A 19,882-nucleotide genomic window follows, 5' to 3' on the forward strand; every position below is an offset into this window, starting at 1 on the left:
GAGCCTGCAAAAGAGAAGACGTAAATTCTATATCGAAATTATCAACAGCTTTCTGTTGTGAGGATCATTTCAGCGTACGTGCCAGTAAGGTTGCAAGTCTTATTTTTGTGATTTAAAAAAGATTGAATTGAGCCAAAGGATGTTATTGCTACGTAATATAAATTGAAAAGTTACAAACAATCACATCAAAGGAAAAACTTAATTATGAACGGAAAAAGAGTTATTATATTTCAAGAAAAGTATTATTATAAGATTTTTCTACCGTGTTGATGGAGACTTTCGCGGGGTGGTGCAGCATGCGCAGCAAGGTTTTCGGCTTGACCTTGCTGCGCATTTTTCTACCGGTTTAAGTACGTGTGCATGGAGCTTTGATACTTGCATTTTTCAATTCATATATATAGATAATTTAGCACAGGTTCCAGTGGCAATGAAGCTGACAAACTATGTGAACTTAAAGCTGAGTCAGAGGATGACCGGGAGAGTAGTTCAGGTATTTCCTCTCAAGTGACATCAAGTGTTGGGGTTCAAGTACGCACTAAATTCAGGAGTAAACAAACGCAAATAAAGACGTGTTTCTGATAGGGCGACATTACAAAAAAATTAAAATCTGTAAATACCCAGACTTCCCCCATTCAAAGTTTGAAGAGAAGGAAAGTCAGTGAAACTTGTGAGGAGTCGAGCTCTGAGGAGGATATGAGTGAAGAAGATGAGTACAGTTTTTCTGATAATTCATCTAATGACTCAGAAGCTGAATATCTTAATGAAAATGACTCAGTTGAAAGAAAGCAAGTAGCAATTGCAGGAATAAATTCTGGGCACTCTTCAGAGAAACACAAATTTACATATGTCCATGATCATGCTATCTCTAAAAAAGATTAGACTTAATGAATGCTTTACTATTCTCTCTGATGAGTTTAGCATATCACTCAGCACAGCTAGTAGGGTGTTCCATGATGCTGTTCCATAAATATCCCAATGAATGAAACAGCTCATTATATGGCCAGCCAAGAAAAAGATATTAGAGTTACTGCACATACCATTTCGATCAAGGTATAGCCATGTACAATCAATTATTGATTGCTTAGAAGTAGAGATAGAAAAACCATCGGACCCTGTAAAACAAGCTCTAACATGGTCGGAATACAAGTCTGCAAATACTCTGAAGTAATTGGTGTCTAGCACACCTGATGGATTAAAAAAATTACATATCTAAGGGCTTTGGAGGTCGGATATCTGATTCACTGCTTGTAGAACAATGTGATTACTTTAAATACTTGCCTTCTCATTGTGCTGTGATGGCTGATCGGGGTTTCAAACACGTTGATAGCTTTCTTGGTACAAAAGGCTGCACATTAATTCCACCCCCCAGTGTTAAGTCTGAAGTTAAGAGCACCAAAAAGGAAGTAATGGAGACGAAAAAAATTGCCAGCTTGAGGATTCATGTTGAGCGTGTTATCAGACGCATTAGGGAATTTAAAATGTTAGTACCTCATACCTGTATAGATCACAATCTTATTACCTTGATGGATGATGTGATTATTATATCTTGAGGCTTAATTAATCTTCAGGCTCCATTAATAAAGTAGCATCCTTGAAAAAATGCCTACAGTGAAAGGGAGTGCAAAATAAATTTATTACGAAAATATAACAAGAAGGATATGGGGCCAGTTCTGGGGTAACTAAAAAAACTAATCGTGTTTACAGCTGTTGAAAAGAATAGGAAAAATATTTTTCTCCCAAAACCTTGTGGCGGCAGCCACAACATTCATTACAAAATCATGGTCATACTCAATCCATAGGCAAGAAGTATTCTTTGTCTTCTCAAAATCAGGAGCAGCAACACAAATTGCAGCTCTTTTTTCTTTTTTTCAGAGATAGTGTCATATTATGAGACACGTGTACATTTAGTTTCCTAAATGCCGAATCGTATTTTTGGTGAGTGAAGATGTTGTAATAATTCAGAATTATTTAGGCATTAATCATACCTGAAACATATTTGTACATTAGTATATTATTTCATTACTTATATGCAAACGACTATGGAGCTGATATAAGAGAACCGCATGATAAGCTTGGTATTAAATTTATGGATAACTAATTATTAACCTCTGATGAAGGTTAGTTTATTTGATTTCAAAAATAAGTATTTATAAACAGAAAGCAATGTTAAAACTTAAAATTTTTCCTATGCATTAAATAGCTTGCTTACCTGCTTGCTTTCACTCCACGCATCTCGGCCGTGACGAAAGAATCACTGTTTTAATGGAAGGCGGCCACCATGAAGGAGTCAACCATAGGTAAATTGTCTGACTGCGCCTTCTTAAATCCCACTTCAGTCATTTTGTCAATCAGTTTTCTTTTCACCTCATTCCTCCAACAATCCCCCTCTTTTTCCATCAACAACGCCCTAACGACATTAAAGATCTGTATTCATTGAAAAACAGCAGTATTTAGACATCGAATTTTACGGAGAACTGAGGCCACTGAGACTGAATATTGTTCGGTGACGTCAAGCCAATGAGAAAGCGTTTCGGGTCACGTGACTTTCGTCGATTTTGTTTAGAATTTCATTAGCACTTTACAGCATTTGTGATTGACGTAGACAACTTTGGCTTATATATTCGGATTGGTGAGAAAATTCTCTATAAGATAGGCTACAATAACGGGAGAAACAAAGGTCATGCATGTTCCCCATTGTTAAAGGCCATGAAAAATTACAAGAATAAAGTAAAAAATTTACTTTGATACGTAGTTACTTTCTCAAGGAAGGGGCATATTTTTTAAAACATCCAGTATTGTTGCTTTTTCATTAAATATGACTTGAAGTTTAACGATGATTGCATGAAAATGAAGGGCAATCACTCCAAAAAAATCTTTAAAATGTAACGGCGAGTCAATGCTAACATTAATTTTAATGAGATGGATCATGCTTAGCAATAAGTAGACAGATAAAATAGAAAAAAAGAACATCCAAAATAAAATGATGGAGAAAAGACACTTATGACAGTCGTCAACTGAAGAATTCAATTTACAGGGCATATAATGAGGCATACGGGATCCTCTTGACAGAGGAAGAAGGCCCAGAGGAAAACGACATGAAGCCTCCGGTTCGTATACCAAATAATGAAGGATGTCAAATTCAGGACCTACCAGAAAGGACGCGAGGAATGGAGTCTGCCAGCCAGCCTTTGGATAGATTACCGGAGGAGGAGGAGCTACACTTTGATGGCTAAGTTATAACAACACGTAACTCAAAAATAGCAACTTTTCAGGAGAGCAAAAAAACGATTTTTTTTACTTGTACACTGAAATTAAAATCCAAAAGTTCATAAAACTAAAAAAGAAGCATTCATTTGCAAACAAAGAGTTGTTTTTTGCTTGTATTTTATTTTTTAACGTTGTTGCACTTTGTTTAAGATATCTGTCTCAAACCCGCCGAATTTGAGATAGGTACGTGTTGTTAGAACTTAGCCATCGACTTATGCCTTTTTTCACAACCGAAAAATACAAATACAATCTTGCTATGAAAAAGTGTAATTAATTATAATGATATTCACTTTAATTACTTATTTGGTCTGAGGATGTTGTTCGACTTTAAAAATTCAATTAATATTAGCTTTGTAATTGCCAGTCAATATTTGATGTTTCCAACGGTCAAAATGACAATAGACTCTCCAATACACTCGATGATGATGGTGTTTAGCCAACTTTTCTTCGCCGCTGGCTAACTTAATTTGAAATTTCTAATTAAATTAGCCCAATTCCTACACAATCTTTTTTTTCCGTTGCCACAAAAATTCACTATTTCATTCAGAATACATTCAAAAACCTACCGGGTTTCCAATGAATCCGAAACACATCTAATCTTGAGTAGACAAACCCTAAAGGGGAGTGATATGTACCAATTATGTGCAGTATATTTTATTACAAGACCCTTTTCTGATGAATTGGTCCTCATTCAAGATATTAAATGAAATCGTAGAGCGGAAAACAAATTTATTCTTTGTCATTAATAACGAAAAGCGAGGTGCAGAAGACGTAATTTCAATGATTCGTCGACGTTATCTCTATTGTTACCTTGATTCTTAAAGTTTTTCAATCCCAGCCAATGAATGACATTAAGACCACTAAAGGCAAACGAAATAAGGGATATTTTCCCCCAAATTGATACCATTCAAGTTACCCCCTCCCCTGAAATTGAGGTCTGTTCCTCTCTCAGAGGCTTTTAATGAAAAGTGAAGGCGGTCTCTTTGTCGCTGGACAGACAAAACAAAGCCCTTCCCTTCGCCTGTATTTCTTGTACCGAGACACTCAACCGAATTTTGGTTGCTTTCAGCGCCTGTAATCTTTTTCCTTGAAACCATCAACGAACTTTAACATTCCCACAGCTCCAATGCCCAAGGGGCCATTACGTTATAATATCGGTAATGGGCGTGTCCAATAAAGTAAATGTCGAGAGAGATTCATAATAAAGGTTTATCATAAAAGACAGGAGCGCTTTCAGTAGTTGATAGGAAGATAGTACGTAAATTTCAAGATGTAATATTGGTTTCCCTTATAACTCAAATTAAAAATAAATATAAATAAATGGTAATTAGGTGATATAAACCAATAATTGAATAATATTAATGAAGAAATTGCAACTAATGATGAAAAATTGTTAACTAATGCTTTGACAGAAGGTTAGCATCGTTTGGACATTAGTCAAGTGACTAAGGGCGTTTTAATTGGAATTTAGGGATTTCTATGTAAAAAAAAACTTTAATTAAATTAATTAAAAGACGAATAATTCGAAAACTAAAAAAAATATACGCTGTCATTAATTATGTTTGTATTTAAACCATTTTAAAAACAGTACCATTTTTATGACAACCCTATACTTTTTATTTACAAAATCTCTTATTTATTAATGAATTCTAACCTCTATCTTGTTAGTTCCTTTCGGGAAATGCTGCGTTGGTATCATTTTTCTACTCGAAGTTTCACTCCTCCAACTGGCAGCGTTTTCAAGAGAATTTTTTTTATATACATACAGACAAAAAATACTAACGTCATTGTATAATTCAGTATGAATGAACAGTTGAAAATATATAACACACTAATTTGGTTTACGCATTCATTCTGTTCATTATACTTCAGTAGTCTCATCTAAAACACTTGTGATAAAAATGAATTAACATCATACATTGCTTGGGTACGGTACGGTGGCAAATCATAATTACCGAAATTCTCTGGTTCTTGATACACGAAACACTTAGCTCGCAAATTAAATGGCAGAAAGTTGGTGTATGTATTTATTTTAACAACTAAAGTGATTTAGTCTAACGACAAAAAAGGCCTCCAAACAAACATATGCTACGCAATATTCATTAGGCTGATCACACACCAATTAGGAATTATAAATGTTGCCATTTGGTATATTATTATTATTATTACCATTATTATTATTATGTAAAATCCCTGGCATATATTTCATTATTTGAATTTTTCTGTTTACTACATTAGTTTAATACGGCATCTGCTGACAAGCCTTAAATGGCTAAGAAGGACCAGGATGATCTATTTATGCTGTAAGAAATGTAAGAAAATTGATTTAACTTACGTTTTATGTAATTGTTCAGTTAGTTCACATTTTCCATGTTTCAATATTATGTTCATATTTTTTTAATATTCCTTTATCAAATTCTATGAATTCGATTACAATGTAATTACATTCAGTTCTGTAATTGAAAGTTTTGTGAAATTGCATCTATAAAAAAATATATAATTATTGTTGAAAAAATATTATTATTATTTAAGTTTAAACTAAAAGTTTAAACTATTAAGTTTAAACTGTTGTATAAACATTATTTATTGTATGTTTCATACTTAGTAAATGAATAAATGAGTAAATTATTTAAAAAAAAATAATAAAAAATAATAATAAAAAAATAATAATAGGTAATAAAAAAATAATTAAAAAATTTATTATTATTATTTTTTTTAAATATATTTTCACAGCATTTATGCTGGTTTTAGGCGAGGTACGGGTGTCACGATGTACTCTTGTCTCTTTACTCTTCGTTGAAAATTTTTCTGACAATCCGGCAAGTATTTAAAATTGCTGCTTTTTGTATTGCAATAAACAAGTTTTTCGGCTGTCCAATAGTTTGAAGACCTTGATGGAGTGAATGAGGCACTACTCCTGTGGCGGAGATAATGATAGGTATTATGTGTACTTTATCTGATTTCCACAATCTCTTAATTTCATTTTTAAGTTCTTCATACTTTTCCAATTTGCTGGTGTAGGCTGTAGAGATATTATACGAATTTTATTATTATTATTATAGTGTACAAGTTACAAGTTTGCTATTTTCCATGTGGTAACAGTTTATACAAAATAAAAAAACAAAGATGATGGACATGCAGTCATATGATTCTTCATAGTTAGTATTGACAAAGATGGATGATAGGGCAATGATTCTGCAGAATGGTTCGCTGGATGGACTGTACGCCGCTGATGACGATTCTAACGATCCAATTCTCTCCAGTTTCCAGCCTGGGCCAATGTCCCATTGCTCAGCAATCGATCCATCGATTGGCTCTTTAGAGAATAACTCCGCAAGGACAAGGCAGGTCCGGTAGCCCAAGCATCCGCACCGTATAGTACCAAGGGTATCAAAAGGGTCGCTTGCGTTCCTACCGCGTTCCAGGCTTTAAACCAATGTTAATGGTGGGAGTGGCGCATTGTTACGATTGGGCTGGAGCCAAGGGTCCCGTTTTCTCAGACTCCAGGGAAAGGCGTCACAAATAGAAGGGACAAAGGAAGCACATCCAGTTCAAAGGAACAGGAGGCACCTCCTTCATTGGGTTAAGGAATGTGAGGCTATTAATTAATGGAGATTAAAAATACTGATTAAAAAAATCGTAGGACTAGAGGGAGGCAAGATAGGGAGGTACGGCTCCGAATGAATTAAGGCCGCAATAAACGGTGCTTGATCATGCGAGTAAAACTATTCACACTGTCATCATTCACGGGAACATGCGAGCAAAAATTGAACATTTTCCTATTTTCATTGAATGAACACTCCCATGACAGTACATTCGCAAATGTTTTCGTAATACAGGGCAAATTATTTCATTAATATGATCATCCAACGTTATCGCATGATCATTCACCGTGTACAGCGCCTCTACATAGGACAGATTATAAATTATATAAAAGAGAAGAAATGCGTATTTGCGCCAACTAAAACACTGCTATTTGCTTAGGCCTCCTTTAATAGAGTCCTCTTGGTACAAAACATGAATATTACCTAAGAAAAGTCGGCTCCTTTAAAGTGTTGTCAAACACCGCGCATTTAAATAGTTTTACAGAAGTCGCCACTCGCGCCGATAACGGAGAAAGTGATCCGAATTAAACGAGAGAACAAGGCATAATTAGCGGTGTTGACCAAAATGTATACATATCATGATTTAACCCATAAAATTCATAACGCTTCAATGCTATTCCTCGCAACTACAAACATTACACCGCTAAATATTGGGAAAAAAGTGGATCGCATTGCACTCATCACTGCGCTGCAGGCATTAAAAAAAACGATTGAAATGCGACCGAAATGTTAACAGAAATTAGCCTTCTAAGTGATGGAATTGGGCCTTCTCTCCGCTGTCCACAAGGTACAAACTCTAGGGTCTATGAGAGGAAACCAACTCCGCACGAAACTGAGCAGCTTTGCCTCCTTATCGGAGTCACTAATTGTAAGCGAAGAAGGTGCGTATACCTACTATGCTGTACCGGTGATATCAAAACTCACCACAATCAGCCATTTCACAAAATAAATTAAAAATTGGTACATGTGTATCGTTGTCTGTATAAGTTGTTGTTTGTGTGAAAAAGGAAATTTTTTTTTAACATTGGCGTAATGAAATATACATTTTTTTCTTTTATCAATTTTTGAATTATTTTTTTAACTTTTTTTGCTTTGAGAATACAATAAAGACTATTGTAAACAACTATGTATGTTTTTTTTACTTTTCTTTATTTTTTAAATTCCATTCACAAGGTAATGGAATAATAATTGCCTCGAAAAAAACAAGGACAATTGAAAACCTATGATTAGAAGAAGGTAAGGCATACGGAAGACACATAGACGTGAATCAGGCAACAACCCAGTTATAATAGCCCCCCAAATCCGTCCCGTCAGTGATTTTAACTCCCACTTTGAGAAGAGCATTTAGCGCCTATTTCTGTCCGAATGTATCCGGCCATTTCCCAACGGCTGCAACCGCACATAACGCAGAGATCAAATTACCCAACAGCGCATATTCCTCGCACAACCATCGACACGGCACGGGGCGGGTTTTTTTTCATAACTAGGTCACGTGTTAGGCACGCGGCGGAGAAATAGGTCGCGCGGGACTTGGAGCACGACGAGTTAAATGGGTCAACTAGCGGACGGCATAAATTATTCCGCATTTTTCGGCGGTGAGGTCTCCGCTCAAATCGAGGTCGGGGATCACCTTGTCTGGCCGGAGCGACCGAGTCAGACAAGCAGATAGGAAAAGCACAGATCGTGCTCCAATAAGTACTTGGCTGATTCATGGAATTTTCATGGGCGTGACTTTTGAACGTCATCAAAATACTCGTAATTTTTCCCCTGGGTTCCTCATTGAAAGCGCGATTCAAAGCAAATAATTAGTCACAACTCCTTGTAAATGCTGGGAAGAGTGGGAGAAGGCCGATGGGACCTGACTTCAACATTTTCCTTTAGCTTTTTTGAATTTAATATTTATATTTAATTTATTATTTAAAAGTGTTCACACACTTTAACAAATTAATCGATTTCGTACTGGCCAAAGTCTTCAAAGGTGCTTGGAAGATAATGTTGGCTCCACCGATCGTTTTTTAAAATAGCATTACTAGCTTGACCCTGTTTCATCATTTGAAATTTTCAAGGCTTAAAAAAGGACTAGAAATTAATTTGCCTGTATCTTAACGATGAAAATTTTCATTAATGAAAAAATGAGTTACTAAGGATAAGTTTTCCAAGAATATTACTTGATTAAATGTATTTAATAGTTTGAAACTTTCTCGGCATATAAAAGCACTAGAAAACAACTTGACTGTATCTCAAAGATGAACATTTTCACTTATGAAAAAATATTTACACTGAATAAGTTTTAAACAAGTCCCTAATACGCCAGAAAAAAAGAAAAAATAAAACTGGTTGTCCAAGAGCGATAGGTCCTCTTAAGAACACAATAGGGTGGTTTCCTATTATTTTTTTATTGCCTAAATCGAAATATTATTACTCCTGGAGTACGTATTTTACGCTCAGAGATTTTCAAATGACGATATCTATTTTTCGCGATTAAATGAAAAGTGAAAATTTTCATGCGCGTGAAAACGCAACGGCTAAGGATGAATGCTGGGAAAACTCCTTGTGACGTCCTTCTGGTTCCCACTGCCGCAGGTAAGGCGACCTTGGGGCGGCGCTTTGAGTGCTGATACGACACAGGATGCTATCAGGTAGCAGAGTACCCTGCTAGCTGGTAGCGCTTGGCTTAAATAAGAATTATTAATACTTTATCAAACGAAGAAAACTTTCCGACCTCAACCAGTTTTAATAAGTTATTATTAAGAGATGTTTCCCTGAGGTCTGTTCCTCGTGCATGCATTAGTAATCTCAGACAATGTAAAACTCCTATCTACTCGTATGGAAACTAGGTCCCTGTGACGTCACGTGGAGTGGTATCGTATGGGCGCCAATATGGCCTTTTTCAAATGAGGATAAAATTGACCATTGCCATTCGTCTAAACCGGTATTTCTAAAACCAAATAATTTGTATAATATGAATACACTAATGGTGAGTAACGAATAGCAATCAATGCCTTTCGTTTTTTTATGAAGGAAACTGCCCTATTCTTTCAGATATAACTTCCTAGATAGCAAAAGCATTTGATCCCTCATAGCGGACACAAAATTATTGTGCATGCAAACTTGAATTGATGCTATTCCAGGTTATTTGAGACAAATTCAGCGATGCTTGGCATTGAACAAGCGTATTATGCGTCTGTTTGCAATTGTTAGATTTGATCTGGTGGCCATATTTTACTCATGCGATGAATAATAGGCATTTACTGATGCTCTGCACATAAATTTCTCGCATTCCATTTGATAAATCCATTTTAATACACATAGTCAAGAATTGACATTACCTCCCGCAAAATATTGCAGTTTTGTTATGAAATTTCCATTAAAAAATTGCATTATCATGAAACTTCTTGTATGAACGACGGTCGTAGGAATACCAAAACGTGACTAAAACTCGTAATTTACATGACATTTTCATCGCTTTCTCTGCGGTGCTAAAAAATACTAGTCCCAATGAATATAGGAAATATAAAGGACGTTTAGGTATTTACAATGCATGAGCCTTTCATTCAAAACCTGCGGAATTATAAATGTAATTCACAATTAATATTTTAATTGAATGAAAATTCTTTTTTTTCTAATTCGTTGTATACAGTGAAATACGAAAATTAAAATTCGAATCTTTCACACAAATGGAATGAGGAATTCCACTGAAAACGGATTATTATTGTGATAAAAAAATGTCCTTTACTCTGAAAATTACAGTGAAAACAGTTGTTCTCTAACCTGCGTATTATTAGTAAAATTCCAATTTGAAAATTGTATATTAATCTTGCGCTCAAAACGACCCATCGCCATGTTGGCTGAGCGTGACGTCAGAGTCCAGTAAACAATAAGTTTACGTGGTGCCAGTAGGCTATTCATCCCAGTTTTAGAAAAACCTATGTATCTCTCTATTCAATTAATTATTTTAATGTTTATTCCATCATCAGTCATGTGATATTTTTATCCTGAATAATCGACAGGTTTAAAGAATGTATGCATACTGGAAGATCCAGCACAATCTTGACAAATAGCGTTTATTACTTTTTCATCCTCCTCATCCACGGCGATTTCCACAGTGTGAGATTATTGTTCTCACTTAATGTTCTGGTGTCACCTTAGCCCCAACTGTGCAAACGCTCAAATTTATTAACACTTGAACCTAACAAACTGCTGAAACACCGTATGTCTCTCTTCCAGGCCTTATGAATGCTTAGTAAATCGGCGTAAAATATGATTCGTTGTATTTCTCCAAAACATTAACTTCACATATTCCAATATTGCACCAAGTACACATTAAAAGTAATGAATAAAATGACAGTAGTTTAATGAGAGACAAACCAAGCTTTAGATTATTAGCAAACGAGATTACTGATTTCATATATGTTACATTTCTATTTCGCGGCTTCTTAACTCCGCACCGAGAATTCTTCATTACTGGAGAAGAAATAAGCGGCCATGAATTAATATACCTTCAGAATGTTCACAGAATGCGTCTTTATGAAGTCGGAGTCAACCATTGTGATATACAAGTACCGTAAAAACTTTTAAACTATTCACATCTATTTTTCACACACCCTTCACGTTAAGAATCAATACCGTCGTAGATGTTTGTTATCGTCGTTACTGTTTTGTTATTGCCATGAAGCGAGTCTGCTTACTCGCATTCTGACGTCACAGGGCGTTTTTATAGTGCGAAAGAATTTAGTAATTTTTGCGAACTTTGAAGCTCTCTAGCAACAAGAATATTGAGAATTACGAAGTCATATTTTGCATACGTTAATGACTTTAACTTACTTATCTAAACTTTTAAAAAAATTACCTTTTTAATTTTATGAGAGCACCCCATTTTATCTGTTTCTTTGAAGGACTTCGTAACTTTCAAGATTCGTGGGCAGTGGTCACACAACTTTGAACCTAAAGCCTTTTTCTAAAGAACTGTTTACAGGGTTTATTGTCCAAATGTATGACCGCGAGAATGAACGCAAATATGAACCGTGCAACCACCCAATTTGTGCGAATGCATGAAAAGAAAATACAACCGGCTATAATTTGATTCATGCATTCATACTGGCACCGTTTCGGTCCACCAAAATTGTTCATGAAACCATATATTAACTCGAACGTGTTAAATTATCGTTTAAACAGTCCTAAAGCATTTCGAGGTAATGACAAAACGTATTTCTTAGCGCAAAGAAGTGAACAAGATCTGAAGAGTTCTTGCTTACAAGATCACAGAACTCACTTTTTTTGTTTACCTGCATCTTCCACACTTGCATGGGCATTTATCCATGTAATCATCGCAACAATGCACTTACATTATATTAGAAGTATTCTTACATTCTTATCACAGTCTGAATGATCACCAGGGCTGATATCTTGCTTAAATACGTGGACGACAAACTATTATTGTTGTATTTGATTTAATTTCGTTCATTTAACAACTTTATTTACAGGTAATTAATAAATTACTTAAAGTAAAATTGAGCTGGAAGATTTACCAATCAAACATACATTGCTCACTCATAAAAATAACGAGTATGATAAAATTAAACGAACCTAAAAATATACATCAAAGGGAATCGCTGTAAGGGATCGAGGTATAGACGTTGACAGACGGCTGGACGTCAAGACCTGAAGCATTCATAACGTTTGAGTGAAGAGGTTAAAATGAATCGAGATAGTAATGAGAAAGAACTAAAACATATTGGGGAAGAAAACAGTCCTCTAGAAACCTTAAGTAGTGGACAGGAAAACTTGATCGGCCAAATAATGAGGCATGATAGCCTAATGAAAGCAATCTTCGAAGGACAGGTGGACGGGAAGAAAGGCAAAGGACGGCCCCGAAAATGTTACAATGGGAAGGCTATTAATGATGAGACAGGGAAGAAATACCACGTAACTATGAAAAGGTTGGCAGATGGGATAGTGGAGTGGAGATGTGAGTCTAAAAAATCTTCGGTTTGTTGACTTACGATGAGGATGGAGAAGCAAATTACTGAGCATCATCATGGAACAACAAAGTGCAGGACATAGTGGGTGAGGAGAGACAGCATGTAGTTGAGAAGTGGAGGAGACAGACGGTATAGTGGAAGTGTAGGGGATTTTGAATACAGTGTTAGAGGGTAGAACTCTAGGTAAACGAGGGAGAGGAAGGAGGATATTAGGATCTTCATAATGAATGAAAGGGAGTAGGCCTTACAGTGATTTGAAGAGGGTAGTGCTTGAAGGGAAGGGAGGCTCCCAGAATGATTCTTAAGTACTCCACGGAAACCGAACTAAATCGGTAGAATACTACCAACATTATACAACTAGCAATTTAAATACAATACCTTTTATGGATGAACTAAACTCCATTTCAGTATGTATATAAACAAAATTTTTTTCTGATATAATTATTAAATTTACTAACATGAACTTCTTGAACTTTGAAAGTCACCTGTTTTTTAGTGTGAGGAGAAAATTATGAATAAAACTTAGTTCTGTGAATAGACAATCTCAAATACCTACTTTTACCTGAATTAGTAGAGGTGAAAAACCTGAGTAAATGATTCTGCTAAAGGGAGAAGAAGAAACCAAATCTGCATCAGAGGATATAATGAACTTATACGAATTCTACACGTTGAGTAACTTAGTTTACTATGCTCGAATAGCTTGCTTTGTAAAGGAAAGACAAATAAAAATGACAAGACCACCTTGGCGAAAATAGGTCAGGATGCGAATATAGGTCACCGATACCGATGCTTGGCTTAGCGCTTAGTTTCCGCATTGTTGTGTTGAACGATGACTGACTTATGCAATTAGTAAATTTGTTAAACAGACTTATAATGAGATGACACCCATTCAGAGACTCGAAATTTTACTACAGTATTTACTGGAAGCAATAAAATTTTAAAGAAAATAAACGGTAAAAAAACTGTCTGAAATTTTATTTGAATGATACGCGCGGATAGATTAAGGTCAAATTCAGGACAAGTTATTCATCGACTACATCCAATAAAGAAGTAAAATATGTTTGCTAACTATTCAATTCTATTTTGGATAGTAAGAACGGTTTATTATGAAATGATGGAATTAAGAACTTGATTGCTCAGTAAATCATCATTATCAAAGCTTTTAAAATACTAAATAATGATATTTTACTCTATTTATTCATATAAATAGAATAGAAATAGAAAAACTCCGAATGGAATTATTTTTTTTTCATGAGAAATGAATAAGGTTGCAATTCCACTTTTTTATTTTTATATTGCACTTTTTTTATTGTTCATTATGTTAAGTCAATTCCATGAAGTTACAACGAATTATAGCATTATTCTTCAGCACGTACATACATTTATCCTACGGCTAGGTAAGCCATCCATGAATTTTAATCATAAATGTATTGCAAATTAGAATCGGAGTGAGAAAATTAAAACCTTAAAACTGGAACAGATATTTCATCTCCCTTACCTTCGCGAAATATTTGGGAGAAAACAACTCAGTAGAAACGACAGGGGATAGAGAATTTGCAACAACTAAGCAAAGTATTTTTCAGGAAACAGTGGAGACGGAAAAAGATATATTAAATTAAACATGTCATCAATAAAACTATTCAACCGCAGCTTAGGCGATTACTTATTTATTTACTCTTTTGATACGAGACATAGGTATAAACCTAGGATACTTACATGAATTTCACCTCCACTACAGCCTCAAATTTCTCCAATACCCAACTCCTAACAAGACGAACCTGTACTGCGACCTACATTGAGATGCAGAGGAAAATATTCGGAAAGTTACATATTTCCGTATCAAGTCCTAAAGCATACGTCCGAGAATTTTCCAGGAATCCCTATCAAGTCCAAGCAGGACTCCAAAGAAGTAGGACACGATATGTAGGCCAGGAAGAGCATTTGGTCCCTGAGACCCTGTCAAATGGGGAATATTGGTGGAAATAGGTGAGTGCGGCGTGGACTAGAGCCTCTTAAGGGGTCGCTGTGCGTGAAGAAATAGTCTGCGAGCCAGCAAAACACCTTAGGGAGTCAGAATATCCTTCTGCTCAGCTAGAGATGCAAGTTCCCACCTAGAAATGCATTACGGTGAGATGCAGATCCTCGTGAATAGCCCCGGTGACTACTTACCGTGCAGGTGTCTGTTAGAAATGTTCCGCTCGGAAGAAAATGCTTGAAAACATACAAAAAAGGATATTAAATGTCGTATTGGGCTAAGTGGAGCCATACATTTTCGTGATTTAATCCTGACTATCCTATAAAATTCAACAAGGTAGCCTTGATAAAATCAGAATATTACACAAGGAATGGTATGAACTGCTTCAAATGATAAATGCTCTTACTTCAGGGATCATATCGCAGGTAATCGGTCAGAGTGATAAAGGCTTAAAAAGAGAAATGAAATCCCAAAATATTGTAGCTGAATAGGATATTTCATGTTCCCATATTTTTTTTACTTTTTTTATTCATTCCTGTACCACCGAAAACTGCACCATTGGGCAGACAAGGACTCATCCCCGCCGCCATTGTAAGAAAGATACTGCTTAAGTTCACAAATTATCCGTGAATCTTGCACAACATACAGCACTGCAGAAAGAGTAATGCAAAACTAAAAACAAGGCGAAGGAGGATAGAGAAGATGAATAAAAGCAATCTTATTTTATACTTCTGACGAATACTTCTCGGGTTCTCAGCCAGGTTAATGCTTTTATATAAGCCGACGTTTCGGGAGACGAAGTTTCACACTTGTGAAATTGGACAATTGGATTGGAAATTGGATTGAGGATGGGAGACAAGTCGTCTCCCGAAACGTCGGATTATATAAAATCATTAACCTGGCTGAGAACCCGAGAAATATTCGTCATAAGTATTCACCAGGAAAAATTAAAATCGTTTATTATTTTATAAACTTGCTTTAACATTGAATTGAACCAATACCATAAACAACACGTAATACGTCTGTAAAAAGCAGGTTTTCTTATAATTTTGTAATTTACTATATTCAATAGCAAGAATAATGGGTAAAGGGAGTAGCGCTTCGAACTAGAGGCAGCCCTCTGGTGATTGAATCGCTCAGCATCACAGCGCTTTCTACGGAGGCAACCGGTACTACCGACGGAAGTCTAGCGTCACTTGGAGGCAAGGTATGGAAACGGAGGTAATAGGAGGAACCGGAGATTTTTGGAGTATACGGAGGTTTTCGGAGCGGTGATTCAAGCATGACTACCATTTTAAGTATTAAATGTCGTCTTGGACTAAGTGGAGCCATGCATTTTTCGTGATTTAATCCTCACTATCCTATGCAATTCAACACAGTAGCTTGATAAAATCAAAATATTACACAAGGAGTGGTATGAACTGCTTCAAATGATAAATGCTCTTACTTCAGGGATCATATCGCACGTCAAATGAAAACGTCAAATTTTTCTCTCAAATTAAAATTTAGGCTGGACATATTTTATCTTGAGAAATCAACAGCTGAATTAATGAATTTTATGAAATCGGTATTTGAAACATTATTCAGAGGCTTATTAAAAGTTTTCAAATTATACTTCAGTTCACAGAGTTTTGAAGATGTTTGAAATGATTAAACTTAATGAGGCTGACCTCGCAGTAATTCTTTCACATATTTTGGGCATATTTAGAAGGCATTCAGATAATTTATTATTTTTCTGTATATGAACAACACCAGTAGGTATGTACAGTTAGAAGTTTTCCAATTCTTTTGTTTTTTACAATTTTATCGAAATATCCTCTTGCATAGTTTTCCCTAAATGTAATTTCGTCGCTAATGGAATTGCCCTATACCGGGACTAGCCAAGTTCAAAGTCCGGGCTTCGATTTCCGGCTGCGGCGCAGTGCGCAAGACTCGGACTGCTAGTCCCATAATATGCTCAGTACTCCGAGCCATATTGTCCTGGATAGTCCACCAATTTCCTCATAGATGAATGACGACTCGGTAGATAAACTATCTGAAGCACTCGACCGTTAATCGCGGTACCATGGTTCGAATCCCGGTCATGGTGAAAGATTTTTCTCTCCATAACTTACGCACAATGACTGCCTGTGCTGATTCTCAAGACAGCGCCGCTGTGGGTTAGCCAGAAATTTCGTTCGGGGGGGGGCAAAACCAGGGGAAAATTTTTTGTAAAACGGGGTACGAAGTAGAGAGTTTTAAACTAATTTTAACACTTTGAATAATTGCAATAAAATCATTTTTCAAAGAAATCTTCTGTAAATTCATGATTTTTCAACATTCTGTTTTCTTTTATAATATTATTTTATATTTCAGGGGATGGAGGGAGGTGCGCACCGCTCGGATCACCCCCCTAGCTTCGTAATTGTTGCGCCATCTTTTCAGAGAACTGTAGATGCAAATGCAATATTTTTGTGCGCATGTCTTCATGTGCATTAAGAAAAAATTAAATGATTACTTTCATACAAGAATAAATTTAAAAAAACTTATTTCTAAACAATCCCCAATGATAAATTCAAAAATTACAGCAAAAATTGACTGCCATTGTTTAGAATTTCAGATTTTCCACACATTAAATTTTTAAACTATAATAATTTTTTTTATATAATGACATTCTTTTTTTCAGTTTATATCAGCCAACATAAGCCAACACAGGCATTGGATAGCAACCGAAACCACACTAAAAAGGGATATCAATCAAATAGCAACAGCTTTAAAATTTAACGATTGATAATAACTTATTACTGCTTTAACATCTCCCTTTTATCAAGGCATATGTTTTCCCTATATATTACTGTTCTGAGGGGAATGTCGATTCCAACGGATAAATTTAATATTTAATTATGCGAACGCAAGTTATTCAACTGCATATAAATATATAACAGCTAAAAATACAAGCATAGAAGTAAGAAATAATTCATTAGATGCTGCATATGGAGCATGTTTCTACATGAAAGCAACGATCTTAGACGGCAGCAGAGAATTCCAAAGTGGAAGCATTTGAAAGGTGACTGATTAATAATGAAGATAAAATGTATCGACCGTGTAAATAATGAGGAATTGCTAAGCGGATCGGGAGAAAAGACAACCTTCTAAAAACCTTAAGCAGAAAACGGAACAACTTAGTTGGCCACATTTTGAAGTATAATGGCCCGATGAAGACAATCGTTGAAGGACAGGTGGAAGGGAAGAAGGGCAAGGGACGGCCCCGAAAGATATACATAGGGCAGATTATAAAGAATGTAAAAGAGAAGAAATACGTTGCTATAAAAAGGCTAGTGGATAGGACAGAGGAATGGAGAGCTGCGTCAAACCAATCTTACGATTGTTGACTAATGACGATCATTCTACCGATTAAGATAGGTTTTCGTGGAGTACTTAAGATATACTTTGGCAGCCTTACCTTCCTTCACGTACTTCTCTCTTCAATTCACTGTAAGGCCTACTCCCTTTCATTCTATCTAAAACTCCTATTCTCTTCCTTCCTCTCCCTCGTTTCCCAACATTCTACCCTCCAACACCGTTTTCAACATCCCCTCCCCGCTAGTAGTACTCGCTCCATCCATGCCTTCTGTCTCCTCCGTATCTCATCTAAAAGCTGCCTCTCCTCACCCACCAGTCCAGCACTTCTTCGTTTCTCCTCCTCTTCGTCCACTTCACCTTCTACTTTCTTCGCCACACTCACATCTAGAATGCCTCCAACGTCTTCTGTCGCCCTCATTATGAGGCATTATGGCCTGATTAAAAACAATCGTGGATGGATAAGAGGAAGGGAAGAAGGGAAAGGTACGGCCACGAATGAGTTACATAGGACATATTATACAGGAATGCTGTGTGTGCCTTCAAGCAAATACGAAGCGACTCCCTTTCCTGGATACATGGGCGTACCCAGCGAAGGACGAAGAAGCGAAGAAGCGAAGGGGGATGGAGCAGCTGCCCACCCTAGAAGCAAAAATCGCAAAAATCCTGACTTGAAGAAAAATCAGTACTGAATTGAAACGAAAGTATTCCACAAATATTCTTTAAACCCACGAAAAATGATAGGTATTTTTATGAGATATTTAACTAAAATGAAACTATTTTTTCAAGGAAATGATCTCATAAACTAATGTCACAACTTGGCTTGCCCTCCCCGTATACCATGGCTTGCCCCCACCTAGTTCCTGAGTACGGCCTTGCATGGATAGAGAGAGAAGGCCGTTAAAGTTGCAGATTAAAGGCCGTTAAAGATTTTTTGGACTGCATCCTATTGCAAAGGACAAATCCAAAAGAGAAAAAAACCGTCACCATGAAAAAGTTAGCGGATATGAAAGCGGAATGGATATCTACGTCAGACACTTCAATCTTTGGATTGTTGACTTATTTTGTTGATAAACATATACTAATACATTGGCTACATACGTGAAAACGATACATGCTATGAAAAATGCACGAACGTATTTTGGAAAAATCGGGATGATAGTCGTTGCTTCTACGTTCTGGAAACCGACAGCACCCAGATTGCAGCGCTCTCTCCTCAATACCTCAGCGCCACACCTTACGCAGAAAGTCTGAATAGAGACGAGGAGCGCCCGATTTTTTTCGAAATGTTCCTTTTGTCAACAACGGACTTCAAAGGGACAGGACTTGAGGAAAACTCGACCGCGTCTTCCCAAACTTGTCCGAATTGAGGTCAAGGGAAGCTGCTCGCCAGTTTATCTGCTACACTCATCGAATAAGCTGATTACTCGCGTTGACCAACCAGCAAAGGGAAGCGGCCATCACATTACGATGACATGGGTCTACATGCTCCTCTTGATGATGTCTGAATGCGGAAATTGGGCCAAATCTCGACAAATTTTGCTTCTATTTATTGAGCGGTTCTCATGATCATCCAAAGTCATCAATTAATCCTAAGATTAGTAAAATGAGACGTCGCAATATTTCCTCTAGATGATCTCTGGATGCGGAAGTTGGGCCAAATCTCGACAAATTCTGCTTTTATTTATTGAGCGGTTCTCACGATCATCCAAAGT

Source organism: Ischnura elegans, chromosome 10 (assembly GCF_921293095.1).
Source record: "Ischnura elegans chromosome 10, ioIscEleg1.1, whole genome shotgun sequence".
Lineage (NCBI taxonomy): Eukaryota > Metazoa > Arthropoda > Insecta > Odonata > Coenagrionidae > Ischnura > Ischnura elegans.